Raw genomic sequence first — 16,956 nt, 5'->3', positions numbered from 1 at the left:
TGGCTTGCTCAGCCTGATTTCTTATAAAACTCAGGACCACCTGCCCAGAAACGGTCCCATCCACAGCTGACTGGGCTCTCCCCCATCAATCACTAATTAAGAAAATGCCCTACAGGTTTGCTAGAGCCCAATGGTTTATTTTCTTTTCCTCTCTCTCTCTCTCTCTCTCTCTCTCTCTCTCTCTCTCTCTCTCTCTCTCTCTCTCTCTCTCTCTCTCTCTCTCTCTCTCTCTCTCTCTCTCTCTTTGGTACCAGATCCTGTGAAATTGGAATTACAAACAGCTGTGAGCTGCCGTGTGGTTGCTGGGAATTGAACCCGGTCCTCTGAAGAGTAGCCAATGCTCTTAACCACTGTCCAGCCCCAGAACCCAATTTTATAGAGGCATTTTCTTAACTGAGGTTCCCTCCTCTCAGGTGACTTTAGCATGTGTCAAGTTGACATAAAACTAGCCAGCAGGCTAAGTGACTTTGTCAAGGTTACCTGTGATTAGAATGCAGGTATGTGTCAGTCATCGGGCCCCGAGCTTTCAGAGTGGTTCTGATGTGTCTTCAGCTGCAATGGAGCTCAGGGCAATGCTTCATAGCTTTCTGGAGTCTCTCTGGGGAGTTTCTTTTCCAAGAACTCCTTCTCATGAAAATCAGACATAGAGGGAGGGGAGGGATTGTGTCCAGCATGATCTGCCTCAGAGTCAAGCTGCTTGGGCCTTTGTTCATCTCTGGCTGGCCGCACTGACAACTCACTTCTTCCCTTAAGTAGGCGGTTCTCTAAGCAGGAACCGGAACTAGTCCCAGGATCCGCTGTTATCTTTACCTGGTTCTGCTGCTGCAACTAAGGGCCCGAGCTGTGCAATTAGGAAGAACAGTGGTTGAGTTCCTACATTCTAGAGACTGGCATGAAAAGCCTACTTCATTGTAACATGGCAGAGGCCATCACATAGCAAGAGAGAGCAAGTGTGATAATGATGTTCTTATATAATCACTGTTACTACCACTGACGAGGGAGGAGGTGTCTCTCTAATAAGACTTCATTTAACCCCAATTACCATACAAATGTCTTCCTCCACACAGAATCAATATAAGATGTTTAGAAATTAAGTTCTCAATACATGATCTGCGTGGTTGTGTGTGTGTGTGTGTATGAGAGAGAGAGAGAGAGACAGAGAGACAGAGAGAGAGAGTGAGAGAGTGTGTGTGTGGTGTGTGTGTGTGGTATGGTGTGTGTGTATGGATATGTGCATGTATGTGTGTGTGTATATGAGTATATATATATGTGTGTGTGTGTGGTGTGGTATGTGTTTGGTGTGTATGTGTGTGAGTGTGTTGTGTGTGTGGTGTATGTGGTATGTGTGTATGTATGTATGTATGTATGTATGTATGTATATGTGTGTGTGAGGTGTGGGGTGTGTGTGTGTGTGTTCGTGATTATGCAGCCCAAGCTAGTTTTAAACTCCTGATCCTCCTGTCTCATTCTCTGAAGGGCTGAGACTATAAGAATGTGTCATCATTTCTGGCTCAACACATGGATGTTGAAGAAACACACATTTAATAAAGCACCTAAACTCTCTCAGTGATGTTCTATGGATGCTTCTCAACCTATGGGCCACAACCCCCATGATTTGCGTAACAGATATGAACAACACTATTCATAACAGTAGCAAGATTGCAGTTATGAAGTAGCAACAGAATAATTTTATGGCTGGTGGTCAGCACAGCATGAAGAACTGTGTTAAAGGGTCTTGGCATTGGGAAGATTGAGAGCCTCAGGTCTAAGCTGTGAGTGTAGCAAGCCTCCACTGGGAGCAGCACTGGGTATGAGCAGAGCCTGAGGTAATCAATCCAACAAAGTCTGAAGCCAAGCCAGCACTCCACCAGGCGTGTGACCTGTCGGCCAGTACTGAGCCGACAGAAATTAGACCGCAGTGATGGGCAGCATTTTAAAGGAACTTTGGTAGTACTATCACACAATGCTGCCGTTTGGTGAGATTTTAGATTATAATTCACTAAAAATGTATTTTGTATGACTTCTGCTGAAATAGTTTATTCTCACTGCCTTCCTACTCTTCACAATCTACTGTCCCCCTACATATGGAAAGATGGAAGTTCGTGCTTCGGCTAACCACCATGGGGTCCCCGGCCTTTCCCACCATGACCCAGACAGGATGGTTCAGGCTCTTCATTGCAAGAGTATGGTTTTTTTTCCTCACGTGTTCCCTTGTTCATCTCTCACATGAGTGTGCACCTATGAACACATGTGCCAAAGTGAGCCCTGACTTGAACAAATCTATGAGACGCTTCTGTTCTGCACTTCAATCTTCAGGTGCTGCCCGAGCTTGGGGTGGGGGCTCTGAGGCTTTAGAAGGCCTGTCTATAGGATCAGGGCAGGGAGGATCCCCTTCGTCCTCTCTAGGGCCTTGCAATGTCTCCTGCTCTCTGAATGCTTAAGGTGCCTGCAATGGTGAAATGGCCGCAGGGACAGCCATCCCTGTGTGGTCCCTCACTAACTACATCCTGTTATGAAGGATGCTGGCCTCTGTTTCCAGGAGCCTGCTCTCATTCCCAGGCAGGGAAGGAAGTCAGATACGGGAAATAGCAATGGAGTTGAGAGAAATACCTAGCATGTGCCTCTTTCCGGTGGGATGGCTTCCCTGGGCCTCAGTCTGGCCTGTAGGAATAGTGTGTGTCCATGCGGAGCTACCAGCCTGGGGAGGAGCCATCCTGGTCAACGTCAGAGATCAAAGTAGGAGGTAATTTTGGTAGTGCTAAAAATAGGTCCAGTGGTTATTTCCAAACTGTTTTTGCTAGCATTAAGGAGCAAATGTTGGATTCTGCCCAAACTTCCTGTCACTCCCACGAGGTCTTCCTCCCTTGTGCTCAGTCCCTAGTCCAGTGGCATTTTAAGGTTATTGATTGCGGCCCAGAGATGTTTTATTTTACATAGAGGTTTGTAGGCACAGAGTAACACATACAACTGAAAAGAAGCAGGAAATACGTGCATCCATAAGCTCTATTTTCTACTGGATTCCATTTCATTTCTTTGAAACTTCTGGTTATTGCTTAGTGAAGCCACTGACTGGCACATGAGTGGCAGGGAGCATCCCATAGTTTGAAGTCATTATCCTTCCTTCCTTCCTTCCTTCCTTCCTTCCTTCTTTTCTTCCTTCCTTCCTTCCTTCTTTCCTTTCTTCCTTCCTTCCTTCCTTCCTCCCTCCTTCCCTCTCTCTCCCTTTCTTTCTTCCTTCCTTCCCTTCCTTTCTTTCTTTTTTCTTCCTTCCTTCCTTCCTTCCTTCCTTCCTTCCTTCCTTTCTTTCTTTCTTTCTTTCTTTCTTTATTCCTTTCTTTCCCTGGGTGCTGGACTACCCAGGTCTGTTACCCGAGGCAAGTCACCTAAACCATGTAGAGACTTGATTAGTAACCTCTTTGATTCCTAGAAGTCCTGTGATTTGGACTGTTTCTTCCTGTTGAAAGAAACACCCGTAGCATTTCCTAAGCCAGTTCCGATTGAGACTCAGGGTCTCAAATTCAGAACTCTAGACTCTCTTCTGGCCTGGCTATTGCATTGCGGGAAGAGACAACCTTTGGAGGTGGATAGGGGAACCCTCAGCTCCCTGCAAGATCATCTGTGCAGCCTCCTTAATGGCCCAGGGCCTCGGATTTCTTATTCTATGAGGCTGGCTATGGCATAGTGGTTGTGAACTGTAAATGTGACACCGGCGGTGAAATCCTTACCTTGCGATTCAGCATGAGCGCAAGTTACAGGGGCTGCTATTGCTGTGGCCATTGTTTAAAACAAACGAAAGTCATTCAGCTGTTTATCTGTTTTTAAAGTTCTTGGTGATCAAAATGCCTGTGTAATTGTCAATGCTTTCTGTTTTCAGCCTCTTCAAAAATCCATCTTAGCCAAGGGTGGCCGCTCCCGAGTTACCGGAAGGCCAGGCACTGTGTCCTGAGTGGGCTGCCCCTACCTGTTTGGCTCTACCAGTGGGGATGAGTTCGGTCTCTTTGGAACCTGCTGCTGCTTTCTGGCTGCACCCCAGCGAGCGGCTCATAGGTAAAGACCGCAGAGTGCTGATTTCCGTTCTGGACCTTCTCCAGCACGGTTCCTTCTGCTCCCATCCTCCCTTCTCTCATGCTGGCTGCTCGGGCGGGGAAAATTAGTAATCCCGACAGTTTCCCAGTCCTTCATCTCCCTGCTCCCTTCTCCCTTTCATTATTCCTCATTCCCCCGCCTTCCTCTCCCCTGCCTGCCTCCTTCCTCTCTCCTTCCTCCTTCCCCGTCCTCTCCTCTAATCTCCCCTTCTGCTTTATTATTTTCTTATTAATAAGTGACAGATTCTCTAAACTCTTTTCATATAAACTTAGTTCATGCCATCATCTCCATTTGGAACTTTACCACTTGCAGAGTATTTTCACCCAAGATCTTCTTGGTCTTTATGCCCATTTTACAGATTAGAAAAATGAGATTTTTCCCTACATATTTGTTTCTTTGTTACTCTGGAGAGCTCTTAACATGGAAAGGAGTTACTGGCAGTGGTTAGTCAAATAACCAGCTATACTGAGAGAGGGGGTAGTCACAGGTGGGAAACCCTGCACCCCCACAGGCTCATTATAGTCTCCTCCTCTTCTTCCTCCTCCTCTTTCTCCTCCTCCTCCTTTATCATGGTGTGTGTGTGTGTGTGTGTGTGTGTGTGTGTGTGTGTGTGTGTGTACCACTACCTACAATTGCTTATAATAAACATAGACATTTTGGGCTACATTCTCATCCTCACTATAATTTATAACCATTGTAATTGTTAGATTACTGACTTTCGTCTTTTTCTTGACAAAAATCTATGCTCTAGATGGACAAAAACCATCACAGTATGCTCTAGATGGACAAAAAAACATGTTTTCTTTGTCCTCATGGTATCCCCAACACATGCACAGTCACTGGCCCAACACAAACCTGTTGCTTGAAAAATACTATCATTGAATACAAGATGAAGCTCACCACCCATGGGAAGCCTAGACTGGGAAGTTCTGTCTTTATTTAAGTTCTGTCTTTATTTATGTGGCTTATTTCTATCTGTGTTCTCTGACCTGAATGATAATAGTGTTTTGGTGTATACACAAAGGCAATGGGAAAATTGAGGTAATTACATGGGTAATTCGAGCAGAATGGACCACCCACTCTGACCTCAATTATCTGGTTATTTTAGGTGGAAGTAGCTTCAAACCAGGAGAACTGGAATAATTGCCTCACCTCTCCATTTAGTTTTAGCTGTGGCCAGATGCAGAGCCACTTCCCCGCTGAGGCTGTGCGAACTCCGGCAGACAGCACGTAGGCATCCAATGCAGATATGGATGTGCACACACTCAGAGTGCAAAGAGAGCAGGAGTCAGCTGAGGAACAGGAGGCAGTACCCGGGAGGCTTTCCCTTTCCACCACACCTGGCCTTTTGCAGCCTTCTGCTTCCTCTCCTCAAGTGTTCTTTTCTGGAGTCAAGGAAATCGTCACTTGACCTTGGCAGTCCTGGCCTAGATCCAACCTTGAACCTCACAGGCAGAGAGGACTGGGCTAATAGACACAGTGTTCAAGGAGATGTGTTCTTCAATTTTGGATTTTAAAACAGAACGGAAATTCAAGTCCAAGCCAGCAAGTTTGGCTGCGTCGTGTCAAGAGTATTTAAAGGTGATACTTGGCTACAGCAGCAAACCCCGCAGATGAAAAACAACTTGGCCTTCTCTCTCTCCTCCCCTCCCTTTCCTTTCTTCTGTCCTCTCCCTTCCTGTCTGTCTTTTCCAGTCTCTCCTCTGCCATGAAACGATGATGTATGCTTTGGACTTCTCTAAGCCCGCTTGGCAGTAAGAAGGATGGCGATGACTTCCTTACCCTGCAACACAGGTAAGAAGGCTGAAGTTGAAGGAATCGCACAGCACACACTTAACTGGGCACACAGCCTGCCTGGCTCCGAGTGTGCACCCTGACCCAGCATGCTGGAGATGGCTGCAGGGGGAGAGCAAGTGTCGCATGACTCTTAGGCTCCCCTGGGCCATGAGCTGCCTGGCGGGAAGCCCACAGCTTCTGGTCTCCCTCTGCCCCTGTCCACACTCCAGAAGCACTCGGCTCCTACTGATAAGCACACAGGTGCTTGAGATGGCTCTGACACTGCAGGAGCCCTGGGGAGGGGGCAAATGTGGGTATCTACAGAGTCCAGAGCCCCACCTTGGAGAGGGTGCCTCTCGTACGCCAGGGCCACTGGCTCCCACATGGCAAGTGGCCCCAGATTCCTGGCCCCGAGCTGTCAGCACCAGCAATCTCTTTTAGGAGCTAAGCCCTCACACTTCCTAGAGCTATAAGGGGCCAGGTCTCCCAGAGCAACACTCCAACTCGCTCTGAGCCATGGCCTTGTCCTCTGGCCAGTGTCCTCATAGTTCAGATTCCCATGACCAAGATGGGCTTGATGCCATGAACACCAGACCTTCTGGCTAAGCCCCACAGGGAAGGTGATACATTTGCAGGTCAGCCCCAGGCCTACAAGTCCTTCTGGCTTGTAAGACGTACCACATTCTGGTAGCCTCTAGTCTGTAATACTCCAGGAGATCACTCCCAGATGAAGTCCTTAATTTCCATTACAGGTAAAGAGTTGGGAGAGGCCAAAATAAGGGCTTGGGAGTTTGGAACTGGGTAAAAAAAAAAATAAGTGAATGTTGGAATAATGAAGCAGGACCTGGGAAGTCTCATATAGTGACATTTTCTTGTATTAGTTACTTTTGTCCTCACTGTAACAAAATACTTGACAAAGGCAATTTAAAGAAGAAAGGATGCATTGGGCTCACACTTCCAGGGTAAGGAAGTTACAGGGAAGGAGCTTGAGACGGCTGGTCACATTGTACCTCTAGTAAGGAAACAGAAGGAGATGAATGTTGATGCTCAACTCACTTTCTGCTACTTCTTCAGCCCAAGACTTTAGCACAGGGAATTATGCCACCTACATTTAGTGTGGGGGTGGGAGGGTGGGCGGGGCTTCAATCGACACAAGGTAAAAAGTCTTTCACAGACATGTCCTGAGGTTTATTTCCATGCTGAATACTAAATCTCAAGTTTATTACCTCGCTACAAACAATACTGTGGGGTCCAAGATCATCGTCGCCCCTTCAAAAGAACGAAGGAGATTGGAGACACGGGTGAATGTTCACACATTAAGGCTGAGCAGCCGGTGTAATCACTTCACCTTGAGTGACTGTGTTGTATGACTGATGTATACCTTCAAGCACTGTAGGTAACACTGTAGGAGGTTGACCTGACTGAGATGGATGCCGGGTTTCTGGGTTCTGGGGTAGATGCTCACTAGGTAATTTGGTAATTTGCACACATGATGCGACTCTATAGTGCTGACACTCAACATCTGTGTCTGCATGCCAGGCTGAGCAAAGTAGCAGGGTCATCACAGATAATGGAAACAAGCCAAGGGCCTGCCCCCATGGACTCAAACTCTGTGCATTTGGGCCACTTTGTTTTCTTTGAAGAAAGCCTAGCTTTTTTATGTGGCATTTTTGGAGTGAGGAGAGCCTACGCTGGAGCCACTTTCTGCTACCAAACAACACATGTTCTCTAGCACAATCACAATTTGAATCTCTCACTCAATCCTGCGTGTAAAGGAATCATTTGTTACAAACTGACAACTGTCAATTCCCTGGTATGGAACAAGGGTTAGACAGCAGAGCCTCCCATATTACTACAGCTGCCAGAGCATCTGGCCATGGGCAGGCTGGGAGAAAGACAGGGTACACAAGATGTCAAAGCAGTACAGAGCATAGAAGGTTCAAGAGGCCCCGAAGGCTTCTGGGTGGGAAGGTGAGGGGTAACCTCATCAGAACTAAGGAGGCTGTCACTACAAAGAAGAGAAGGCAAAGGACCCAGGTTACAATAACCTCAACATCATTCTCCAGATGACCGAATGTTTGCCCTAAAGTGTGCTTGGAAGCAGAGGCGGCCGGTGCTCTGCAAATACTTGTAGCAGCATTTTAAAATTCATTACTCTTTATGACAAGAGTAGCAGAATGAATGTTATGAAAAAATGTAAATATCAAAATAATGGACACCCAAAAGAGTGAAAGGCTCACCTAATTCCCCCATGCTGGAAATAAACATGGGTAACGGTTTAGGATATTTATACCAGGGCTTTAGTCAATCATCTGTTTATACAGAAAAGACACAGGCAGGGGGAAGTGTGTGTTTGAACTTGTCTTTCTCATTTCCTGACTGGATGGGGTCCCCCAGCCCATTGCTGCCTTTCCAGTTCAATAACAGCAATCTCACCCTTTGCATGGGGTCCCCTGCCTGTCACCTAGACACTTCTCACTTGGGGTCACTATGGCATCTGAAACAAGGCATTGTGAGTATAGGGATATTGTGATACAATTAGAAAAACATGTTTAGTTTCTGTTCCTGCCCCCTAGTTTCTGACCTGCACTCCCAAAGCCCTTGCAACCCACCCCCTCCCTGTTCTAGGGAAAATTTTTATTTTGACATTTAATATTGTTTATTACAGTTTATAACATACATGGGGTGTGATTTGATGTTTCAATACATGCATGCATTTTATATTGATCAAATCAAAGTAGCTAGCCCATTGACCACATGCACTTATCATTTCTTTGTGGTGAGAACCTCAAGCCCTCTTCCAGCTATTTTTAAAAGTACCATGCCTTATGGCATAGTGGTGCAAAGACTTTTGGATATACTGAGTAGTGGGAACATGGGACAAAGATCTCCTGAATACACTGGAATCTCCCAGATGATACCAACATCTTGGGTTTTGATGATGAAATTCTTAGTGGGCTCCTAAAGGGCCCCAGGATGGAGGCTGGTTGTCAGAGGAACCAGTCAGGTGATTTGATGGTTAGAACTTCCAGCACTCGTCTTTGCCCCTACCCCCACCTCTGGGAAGAAGGCACTGAAGATTGACTTAGTCACCAGTGACCAAGAGCTTAATCAGTCTTTCTTTTGTATGGAGCATCCATAAATATCCCCCAAAGAACTGTGAGCCTCTAGGCAACTGAACACATGGGGATCCCTGGAGGTGGTCAAACCAGAAGCGACATGGAAGCCCTATGTACTTTTCCTGTATGCCTTGCCCTGGCCCTACACATCTCTTCCACTGGACTATTGGTCTGCAACTTTCCCCATAAATTACTAATTATAGTTAAGACATTTCTATGAGTTCCATTAGCCTCTCTGGTATGTTCATTGATGCCAAATGAAGATGTGTAGGGGAACTTAATCATACCTAGCTCAACGGGGGTAGAGGAAATGGACTTTGATATTGGAATTGGAGGACAGTCTTGTGGCACTTTAAACTGGGTGGCCTGGCACTACCTCCATGAAGACAGTGACAGAACTGAGTCAAATGATAGGACATTTAGTTGACATCTGCTGGAGAATGCTTACCAGGTACGTGGGGAAATGGCACCTACATGGTTAGTGTTAGCATGTTGTGGAGTCACGTGACATCAGGAAACACACTTGGGCTTCCATCTCACAAATGTCCTTCTCCTGGATTGCTCCGGGCATGCCACACCCCAGGGCCTCCGGAGCACTGCCTTGTCTTGAAGGCTCAAGCATGATAGAGTTCTAAAGGCCATCCTCTCTTGCATTCTTCTGCATTGTTCGGCTGGGGTTACGGAGGAGGCTGACGGCAGGTGATGTTAAATACGCCGAAGTCTTTTATGGTAGAGTTGTATGACACACTCAAGGTTACACAACTAGGTAGGAGAGCTGCTCGGAAGGCCATGCTTGCTCAATTGAAAAGATTAGAAGACACTGTTGTTACACGCACTGGATCCAACTCCAGTCCTCTCAGCTTGATGTCTCCACACAGCAAGACAGCTCACTCTTGGCTGTGCTTAGATAAACTGGTCCCTGCTCTTATAGAAACTCAATGGGTTAATGTAGGAGGAAGCCGTGTGCCACCATTAGCCATGTGACTTACTAGAGGCACATGCAGATGAGGTAATAAAAGAGCAGTTTACCACACCGCTAACCACACCCACTTTAGGCATGACTAAAGACGTATACGGACAGACATAAAGACGTATACGGACATAGGTGGTAAACTACATCACTAGCCAGGCCCACTTTTGGGCATGGCTAGGGGCGTTACGGGGGAAGGTATAAAAGACTGAACAAAGGAAGTCTTGGTCTCTTTTTCCGGCTTTCGGCTTCCAGTTCGGCGGCGGAAAACTACTCAGCTCATCTGGGTTACTTGTTTGGTATCTTGTGAGTAATTTCTACAATAAATACTTAGTTTTACTTTCAGTAAGTGTGCCGTTTATCATTATAGCATCAGGTTAATTACAGAAAATAAATATTTTTAATATTTTCCCACTATCATCCCTCAGCATGTAAGTATCAAATTGGCATATCATTCTATTGTATTGTTAGAATATTATTTATTTTACATACGAATCACAGTCTTCTCTCCTCCCATCCCTCCCTCACCTCCCCTGTAGGCCTTTCCCTCATCCACTCCTCCTCTGTCTCCATTCAGAAGGGGTAAGGACTCCCATGGAGTCAACAAAGCATGACAAATCCAGTTGAGGCAGGACCAAGCTCCTCCCACTTGCATCAAGGTTGAGCAAGGCATCCCACCATCCCACCGTAGAAAATCGGTTCCAAAGAGCCAGTTCATGTATTACCCAGATGCAGAGGGCCTAGGTGGGTCCCCTGCTGGCTCCCTAACTGTCCATTCAGAGCCCATGAGCTCCCATGAGCTCAGGTCAGCTGTCTCTGTGGGCTTCCCTGTCATGATCTTGACCCCCTCCCTTGTCCATATATCCTTCCCCACTCTCTTTGACTGAACTCCCCGAGCTCAGCCCAGTGCTTGGCTAGGGATCTTTGCACCCGCTTGCATTAGTTACTGGATGAAGGCTCTATGATGACAATTATGGCAGTCACTAGTCTGATTACAGGGGAAGGCCAGTTCAGGCACCTTCTCCACTGTGGCTAGGAGTCTTAGCTGGGGTCATCCTTGTAGGTTCCTGGGACTTTCCCTGGCACCAGGTTTCTTCCTAACCCCATAATGGTCCCCTCTATCAAGATATCTCTCTCATTTTTCTCCCTCTCTGTCCCACCCCCAACTTGACCATCCTGATCCCTCATGTTCCCATCCCCCAACTCTTCCCCTCTACCCCCACTTCCTGTCCCCAGTTTACCAAGGACATGGCATCTATTTCCTCTCCCCAGGGAGATACATGCATCCCTCTTAGGGTTCCCCTTTTTACCCAGCTTCTCTGGGGCTGAGGATTGTATCCTGGCTATCCTCTGCTTTACATCTAATATCCGCTTATGAGTGAGAACATGCTGTATTTATCTTTCTAGAATGTTTGATTTTAAAAATGGCTGTTTGAGTTACTGACTTGAATCTCATAAAATACCACTAGATAGATTTTTACCTTGGTATCAGATAGAATTTCCAATAATTTCTGAAATAGCCCTGAATATACTTTTGCCATTCTGTACCATTTCTGTGAATCTCAGCACTGATGATTATAAAATCAAAGTATCGACTAACCATGAAATAAGTTGAAGATGCTCTGTGTCCTGCAGTATCAAACATCCATTCTAGATTTGATGCTTTATATAAAAAGAACAAACCCATCCACCTCATTAGTATGCAGGTCTCCTTGCACAGTCAGTATATAATAAAAGTATATTTATTCCCACGAATCATTTTAAAATAAAGTTACAATTTACTAACAATAAGTATTTGGCTTGTATACCTGTTTCATTTTTATTTATTCATTAATTTATTTTTGAGAATCAGACTCGTGTAGAACTCTTTATGTAGCAGATGACCTTGAACTTCTAATCCTCCTGCCTCTACTTCCTGAGTACTGGTCTTACTTGCATGTTCCTATACATCTGATTTATGTAGTCCAGGGTGTTGAATCCAGCCAGGATTCATGCTTGAAGGCAAGTACTGTCCTTACCTAGCTATGTCCCCAATCCTGCATACTCAGTTTATATTACTGTCTATCTAGAGTTATGTGCAAAACTTCTTGGCCAAAACCCACAGTAGAAAAATATTAAGAAACCCTGCTCTAGAGAACTCTCGCCAGTAGCTGTGGCTCAGAGCATCATGTCCACTTACTCTGGTCTGTGTACTGGGATCATGCCCTTGATACCTGTGATAGTCTGAATAAACATGGCTCCCACAGACTCACAGGGAGTGGCATTATTTTGAGGTATGACCTCTTGGTGTACGTGTGGCCTTGTTGGAGGAAGTGTGTCAAAGGGGGGGTTCAGATGATCAAGCCGGGACCATTACGTCACTCTTTCTGTTGTCTGCCAACCCGGATGTAGAACTCTCAGCTACCTCCCTAGCACATTGTCTGTCTGTATGCCACCATGCTCCTTGTCATGATGATAATGGACTAAACCTCTGAAATGTAAGCCAGCCCCAGTTATGATCTCTCTTCACAGCAATAGAAACCCTAACTAAGGCAATATATGGAGCAGCCAGTAGAGCGTCTAGGAAGATGAACCGGGATCTTCAAGTAGTTGGGCTCTTGAAGGTTGTCTAGAGGCTTTCCTCAATGACCTTGCTGCCATTCCCCATGTAGATATAGATCTGGGTGGCAGGAGATAGGCTCCTTCTATCCTCTTGACCAACTTTAGACAGATGCTAGACAAGTTGTCTCTTTGAGATCTCAAGGGGTTCTTAGAACCCCCAGGCAGATAAGAGCATGTACTCTGCCCCTGTCCCTTCTAGACGGCTCAGAAATGCTCTCCTGATTCACCATTGTCTTGTTTTTCACCCAAGAGTGATGCCCATAGCTGACTGGTCCAAGACTTAGCTCCCAAATAATGCCTGGTAGACTGGTCTAGGTACTCCAGGTAGACCCACAAACGGCTGGCCCATAAGGCTTACATATTGGAAGCAATGTAGACATGGGAACTCAGGGACTCTACGATCACAAAGCCCTTAGCTGGAGCCCTCATTTTACCATTTTCCAGCGTGACATTGGATTAATGTACTATCTGGGCCTCATCTTCAAGTTCACATGTCAATCATGCCTGTTCCATTGGACTTTTGGAGGATTAAATAAGACCATGCAAATAAAACACGCGTTTCAGATCTAGCACCTGAGAAGACACTACTTACTGTATCCCGGCTACGGCCAATAAGAATCTAATCTTCTGCCTCCTTCCATCGGTGATCTGGCACCACCCAGGCCTGACCCCAGCTTCACTCCTGTTGCAGCTCTCCTCAAATTCCCTTCCTCTCCTGCTGTTTCCCTTAACGTAACTTTACATGAGCACTCTCACATACACTAGTAATTTCTCCTATTTTAAGGGTATCAGAAGAGCAGAGAGTTCACGACCACCCTGAAGCTCATTGACAAAGGACACTCATAGCCCACCAGGAATAGCACAGTCCACTTGAGCACTGCTCCTGACTGGCTCTAAAGTGGATCCTCATCGGCAGAGGAGGCATGAGAGCTGATATTATCACATCACATCGTCCTGAGCACGAGTCCTGCCAGCTGCTCTTAGAGCTGTGTGCCCCATGCAACTACCGTGAGACTGGCGGATACTAGTCATCTCTGGTCTCCTCAATAAGTGCTTCTGCAACCTAATTTTATTAAGACCTTCACATAAATATGTTCACATGGTTTTAGAAAATCATTTGCAAGCCAGCAAGAACTATATTTGGGCTCAATTAAATGCCCTGCCTAATTGCAATTATATTTATAGACAGTGTACCAGGGTCTCGTCACTCAGTCTGCATCAATCTTGCCTGGTCTTAGGAAATAGAGATGGAAGATGGAAAAGAAATCACTACTTGTTGGTTCGGTCTCCGATACTTGTCATCTCATTTAAGCCTTTTAGCAACTCCCTGTGGTAGGTAGGCATATTCTTTGCATCAGTGCTTAAGGAATTTGCCCTAAAACACATAGGTAGTCAGCTGTGGGTCTGGGTCTGCTGTTCAGGATGATTTTTATCTTTGCTGTCAGTCTGCTCTGACCCCCACCCCTCCACTGCCTTAAGCTTCCATGATGCCTGCTACCCAGGGAGGCCCATTATCCAAGTCGTGGTTCAGGTTGCACATCTGGACTAATGTGTCTGTACAGACAGTGCCACACTGTGCAAGCATAGTAGCTTCTGTCCCCATGTGGGCAGAGGGGGGGAGGGAGGAGAAAGACTCACTGGATACTCAGAACAGGGTGTCCGTCAGATACACCAGCAACTGATCTATGGCATGCCGGTCCTTAGGACAGTAACTGGTAAGGAAGGCATGGAGGAGGCTGGTGAGATTGAGAGTTTCATCATGAACCCATCCTGGCACCTTTCTCCCTGCCTTCTGACCCTGGTGCAAGTCACCAGCAGCTCCTCAGCCTGCAGTGGCCTTTGCCCTCATTGGTTTCCTTGTCCTGGGGATGGAAGCTAACCACATACTTATTCCTTACCTGCAGGCTAGACAGAACCGATCCCTCATCTGGTCTCAGAGAGTGATGTGTCATAAGGTGTGTTGGCCTGACTCCCAGATGTGTACATCTGGCCCTATTATGTTCCCCACCAACTTGTGTCACACACCTCATTTCTTTGCCCCCTTATTGTCCCAGTGATGAATTAGAGGTGTGAGCTATGACCCATGTTCCAAGCCTACAAAACAGACCATTCAAGTCAAGATATACTGGCATCTCCATGGAGATGCAGAGAAAAGGAGGTGATGTGTGAGTTGTTTGTCAGTCAGTCCTCCGGTCTCCCCCCCCCACCCCAGATGACTATGGAGTGCTTCTTTGAGCCCACTGCCAGCAACTCAACCAGATATTCAAACACTGTTCAAAGACAGCAGCCAGGGCTTAACTATTGTCCCTACACCGTTCGTATGTGAGCATCCTTAACTAATAATCCAGATGCTCCCTCTCTTCCACACTTGGAGGGGCTCAGCACCTTCTCCTCGGTCACCACTGCTTGCCGAGTTGTAATTATCTTTCAGCATTGTCGCCTTTGGAAGACTGGGAAGGGAACGCTCACCCCAGCTGGGCTGGAGCCAGGCCTGTTGGAAGACAATGAGCATCTCAGAGCCCATTATATTTATTCCTCTCCTGGAACAGCAGGAGGAAAGAGAGTTTGATACCTTTTCACATTCCCCCATGGCTGCAGCCCGAACCACCGAGACTTAAAATTTTAACCTTTTTAAACTTTGTTTCTGGGAGTGCCTCACTAGCTAATAGATCAGATCTTTTATTATTTGTAACAACAGCATGATGAAGGTTTTTCCTCTTTAACTGTAGCAGTTCATAGTCATGGGACTCTACTGGAAGCAGGTACTGTGTTTACACATACATCCTTAGTCACACATTGTTACTGTATGAAGCAGGCACATGGCTGAACCCCGTTTACAGACATGGGGACCAAGGCACTGAGAGATTAGGCCCCTCCATCCCATGCCAGAGGTCACATGGTGGCTCGCAGATAGTGCTGAAACTGGAGCACAGGTCACCTGACCCAAAGGCTCTCTTTCAGCCATGACTTTCTAGAACAACACCTGGGAAACACCCCAAAGAGACCAAGTTTCTGATTTATAATTTCCCCACTCCATCCCAGAAGCCTGCACTAACTTTCGTGTGTGATGAAACTTGCTCCCTTCTCTCGGACAGATACTTAGGAGTGGAATTGCTCTTGTGGCAATTTCATGTTTTGCATTTCATGTTCAGAATTTTAAGGAACCGCCAAATGTCTTCTGGAGTGGCTCTAGAACCTTATATACGGGCCCACCCGGATTGTGTGGTGACAATGACTTTTCCTCATGTTTCTCAACTCACTGTTCTCTCGCTTTTCCGTTTTAGCTCTGAGTTGCCTTTGAAACTCATTTTCCCCTGTCCAGCAGCTGATTTTCCCCCACCTGAAACAGACACCTGCAGGTGGTCTAAACTGCGCATTTAGACAGCAGCCATTCCTGTTTACCCTAACCAGGTGCCAAGACCTCCCTGGAACTGCCCCCGTCCCCCACCGCCACCAAAAGATGCCCCAGCCCACGGTGAACAGAGAACATAGGAGACCTCTCTTTCTTGTCTGCCAGAGAAGTCACACACAGGGAAGGTAGGGGGCTCGTGTTCCTTTGAAAAGCATGAGATTTAAAGACAATGAGCTGACACATATGTCCCAGCCCTCAGGAGGTAGAGGCAAGAAGGTTACAAGTTAGGTCCAGCCTGGGTTACACAGCCTATCTATGCAGGAATTTATCAGATTTTATTACTAAGGAACAGGCTGTGTTTATGGCACCTAATCTGCCATCTTTATGAAACATGCTTGCCAGCTTCTGGGTTCCCATCTGTCTTAAAGGTTGTCTTGCCTGAGATCACCCAGCAAACAGGGGAAGACCAGGGTCCAATTCCAGGCTGTATTCCTTTTATTTATTTATATTTTTTCTGTCACACAAATGGCAAGATACACATTTTTAGGCTCTCTCTATCCTGTCATGGCTTGTTTGGCACTTCCTTGAGACCCTTCCTTTCCATTTATTTCCTGCACGCTTCCTGCTGGTGACCTAGATACCCTGATTTTCAAGCCCTCCATCTGTCTGACATGGGCTTCTCGGGCCTACCCTGGTCACATGGGACTCTTGGCAAAAAACTGGGCGCTAGCATTTGCTTTAGCTGTTTTCTTTTCCACATCACTGTTTCCATAGGATGTCTGCCTTCCCAAAATAACACCGGGGCATTCCAGGTAAACTCAACATCCGACCAAAGTCCCCATTCAGCAGCAGGCTGAGGGCCTCTGGCTACCCATTGTTTTCTTCCTTCCCTCTGACTACTCAGTCTCAGAGGGCTGGGAGTGTGGGACAGGCTTACTGCGGATTCTGGAGGGGGATACAGGGGAGATGGGAGGGATTTAATCAAGTCCCCTGACCTCTGCCCCCTACTCAGGACTAGAGGTTAACAGCAATGTCCTTTTCAGTGCCTGGGG

The sequence above is a fragment of the Mesocricetus auratus genome, unplaced genomic scaffold (assembly GCF_017639785.1).
Source record: "Mesocricetus auratus isolate SY011 unplaced genomic scaffold, BCM_Maur_2.0 Super-Scaffold_100024, whole genome shotgun sequence".
NCBI lineage: Eukaryota > Metazoa > Chordata > Mammalia > Rodentia > Cricetidae > Mesocricetus > Mesocricetus auratus.
This window is presented reverse-complemented; position numbering follows the sequence as displayed.